This window comes from Montipora capricornis, unplaced genomic scaffold (assembly GCF_036669925.1).
Source record: "Montipora capricornis isolate CH-2021 unplaced genomic scaffold, ASM3666992v2 scaffold_468, whole genome shotgun sequence".
Taxonomy (NCBI): domain Eukaryota; kingdom Metazoa; phylum Cnidaria; class Anthozoa; order Scleractinia; family Acroporidae; genus Montipora; species Montipora capricornis.
In genome coordinates, this window is record NW_027180204.1 from 45,001 (window position 1) to 49,117 (window position 4,117).

Genomic DNA, 4,117 nt, shown 5'->3' on the forward strand with positions numbered 1-4,117 from the left:
TTCTATAAGAAACCACTCAACCAATCAGATTGCTGGAAACTCTTTGTTCATCTCCGAAATTCTGTTAACTATTTATTATGATTGCTGTTATTCCAGCCCATCCCTTTATAGCTCTAGTGGCATTCAGATATAGACATTTGACACTGTCATATAGCAATCAAAAACTGTGAAGTAATAATAATATTTCACAGTTGCTTTTTTTTTCTGACAACTTAAGGTCCCAGATTAGGCCTGATGCAAAAAAAAAAAAATTACAAAGCAAACTAACTGGAAAACTAAAACATTTATTTTACAGTGCCTGTCTGTAATTGTTTTTATGTGTTGTTAAAAGTTTGCCCCCGATGCGGGCAAATGAGCCAGAATTTTCCGTGACATGTAATGGTGCAAAACAAGACCCTTGTTGGAGGGTGCTCGGTTGGCTTTTGTTTGCCTAGCCTGTGGCTAGGACTTTTACCGCTGACAAGGCGGTTGTCATTTTCCCATTTAACCTCTGGGAGCGAGGTTGAGATCCCGAGGGATCTCTGAGCACCCTCCTGTAACCAGTTGGGCCCAGAATTCGGGGTTACCTGAGGGGTACTTTCGACTGGTTCGATTTCTCCCTATACCCTGTAACTCAACATCCGCACGAGTCGTCAAGCAGTGTTCAGAAAGTGGCCAGCTCTCACCCACTTAGACTCCACCAGAATCATGAGCTACTATGCACTAGGTATAATTTTCTTAGATATTAATGTGAGAATTCGGTTGATTAATCTTGTGGGAAGGCAATTTTGTCCCACTGTGCTGGCTTGTGGTGATAGGCGTGCGCATAACCGCACGCCTACATCTGCCCGCACTACTTTTGCACAGCTGATATTCTCCAAAACTGTGATGTATATAGTATTCCCCATTTTGTGTTCTTCGAAGCTATAATTGCGATTCTTGGGTTATTCATGTTAAAGGTTTGTTAAATTATTTCTGTAATTTTTGCTATACTTAAGTGCCAATTTTGTTAATTTGTTCGAAGGAAATTATTTCAATATTTTGCGTAAACAGCGTTGCTCACATCGAACAGAAAATTTAGCTGGCTGGCGAAATTATGTGTAGCATTATAGCTTGATGTGTGTCGAAAAAAAAAAGTAAAATTGACCTAACAGACCGCTTTTGAAAATGAAAAGGTATAAGTCGCATGTAATAAGAAACAGATTTTACTTAGTATACTTCAACGAAAATTTGAATCTTCTTACCTAAAGAACAAACGCAAGCTGACTAATTGATAAGTGTTTGGAACGTATCGTTCAAATTTGCTTCGTTTTTACAACGAAATACACTCAGAATCGTAGAGTGTAAGTGTCTGGGAAATAGGGCAACAAGTACATACTGTAAATTTTAATACCTGACGTGTTTACAGTTTATACTGGTCGGTGGTGATATGACTTTTAACTTCCAACAATAAATTTCTTAAAAGCAAGGTGACAAGACATAAATGATTTGCACGAAAATTAATGCAGCCAGCTTGGCGACTTTTCAACAAGTTTTTGGTAGATACCTTTTCTTTTCGGCCTGATTACGCAGATTTTTCAGCCAGACTGAAAATTTCATGGAAGACATGTCAATCGTGTGTCTCAGGTTGAAGTTCATAATTTCACTGGTTTAAGCAATTATAAGAATGCTGCGTGTTTGTTTATTTATTATACTATTATTTTGTTTGTTTAGTATAGACCGTATTCATAAATGGCGGTGAAGTAATTATTCTTTCGTCTTTATGCTAATCATCCTAACTAGCCTCGTAAACACGAGCAAAATTCAAAAGAATTTTTGTTCCAAAGTGAGGCTAGTTATGATGATTAGCACAAAGAAAAAAGAATAATTTCTTGACCGCTATTTAGGAATACGGTCTATATTCCAGGTGTTCAAATTATCTTTATTATTTAGAATATACCGGAATCTTCATCACAAACAAAAGGGCTTATTAATATTAGCCAGGCTATGACAATCCTGCACGTAATCAGCCTCAAGCTTTCATGTTTAGAGAACAATCAGTTAGATTAGGATAGAGTATAGAGTGGCTCTGGGACAAAAGTCAATAAGTCAATAGAGAAATGGGGTATTTTTTTTGTATACTACGCAAGTGATTTTGTTATGAAAGTTAAAAGTTTTCCTACAAGATTCAATAATGCATGGATAACCACATTAAATCATATTTTGCAGAGTTATTTCTTGTTGTCAAGGACCTCGCGTCGATTAGCATCCATTTTGGTAAGTTGCTCACTGTTTCTCGTTTCTTTATAACACGAACAAGTAATAATTTATGTGTAATAAACCAGTTCTGATTAATTTTGCGTTACTTTTTGTCAGAATTCCTAATAAGTTTATTTTCTGAAGTGCTCACGGTCACTCATGATTAATTGCGAATGATGCATCCAAATGATCCACCAGTATTATTTATCCCTTAAAATTTTTTTCAGCCAGATTCATTACTCCTGCTCAAAAGGTTTTAAAAAGGAACATTGCAAGGTATTAAGTGATATTAGCTTGCTGGGTGTACCTGTAATAAGTTATTTGTCTGTCGTTTGATTGAACTGTGACTAGGTCACTTGTGTTCATTTTGTGTTTATTTTTATTCCAATTATTTTCAACTTCTTTTCATTATCCTAGCTAATTACTATTACTTGCTTGTTTACCCATAGTTACTCAATTTCCTCATATTTTTGCTTGTGTAGTTGTGTTATCCCCACACATTTCTCTTACCTAATTCCTGTTGTGTAGGTGTGGTAAACTCCTTCTTCTCTTAGGTAAATCCTGTATTAGTGGGTAGTATATTTACCCCCTAGCCTTATTTGGTTTTCAGTTAGTTTTCTGTTTTCCTAAAATCCATTGTAAATTGGCTACCATTTACTCAGTAAGTTCAGTGGGTTCAGTTAAGGATGGTGCCTACTAATTCAAAGGTATTTTTGCCCCAAGTTACGATTATGCAAGAAAGGTAGATCTTCCCAAGTGTTATTGAAATCCAAAAAGAAAATTGGGGGTAACCACGCATTTTTCAAAGATAATTCATGAATAATATTTGTAAAAAGCTTTAAAATACAAAGCAATGTATGGCGTTCTTTCTCAAATTGAAGCTCAATTATCTCTAAATAATGCATGGTTACCCCCAATTTTCTTTTTGAATACCAAGAGTACTTAATTACTAAGATCTACTTTCTCCGGATAGTTTTAAACCTCGCAAAAATATCCCTGCATTAGTAAGCATCACCGATAGGAAATCCGAGTATTTGGAGATGCACAGAACGTATGCGCAATAACAATAGTAGGCACTGTCCTTAATTTATCTGAAGAGTGTCAGTCTTCAAGACAAGTCATTTTCCAAGTCTTCTGAGGTGTGTAGTTATCAATAACATTTGGTATTTTATCAGTATTTTCCTCTTTCTTTATTTATGCCTAGCCTTTAGTTTAGTTACTACATATAGCTTTCTGTTCTTGATTTTAGTTCTTAGCAGTGATTGCAACATTTCATTTGCTATTGTCTAGCTTTATTTATCTATGTTGACCTTTAGTCTGGCACAGCGTGTGATTTGCGCCTTGAATATTTTTGCTGTTTTCCAATGAGTAATTGCTGTATTTTTGTCTACTGCTTTGTATCCTTTTAATTGCATTTGATTCCAAATAATCCGTTTGTTACCATTATTTCACAATTACTAGGTTCAGTGTACTGTTGTGGGATTATTGTGCAATATGTAATTTGAAGCTCTTGCTTTTTTGATATTTTTTTGTTTACATTCACTTGATCTCGATCCACGGTGTTTGCGTAGGTATAAATGATTTGTGTTAGAAAGTTATTTCCCACTAGATAATGTTTTACCGAAAGATTTGGCAGTGGATAACCACATGAAATTAAAATTTTTAGAGTTATGAAAAATGGGGCGAGACAAGAAGGAAACACTTGCAGACAAACCCCTGCATTTTGAAAACCGGCAAGTTGACCTGTGATGCATGTCATCAGCTGTCATAAATTGACCAAGAAAATATTTGGTCTTCCATAGTGGAAATTGAACTTTGTGCAAGAGAAGGTTAAAAAATTTGGCAAGGAAAATAACGTGCATAACAGGCATTTCTACACACATGTAAATGAGCACCTTTT

General features: G+C 35.5%; 1 long non-coding RNA gene across 1 annotated transcript; it reads left to right on the forward strand.

Moving 5' to 3' along the window:
- Positions 1-501: 501 nt before the first annotated feature.
- On the forward strand, positions 502-2,702 carry LOC138036223 (uncharacterized). The gene is made up of 4 exons (XR_011129815.1): positions 502-586; positions 798-938; positions 2,188-2,235; positions 2,445-2,702. It is a non-coding gene; the product is annotated as an uncharacterized lncRNA (long non-coding RNA).
- The last annotated feature ends 1,415 nt before the right edge of the window (positions 2,703-4,117 follow it).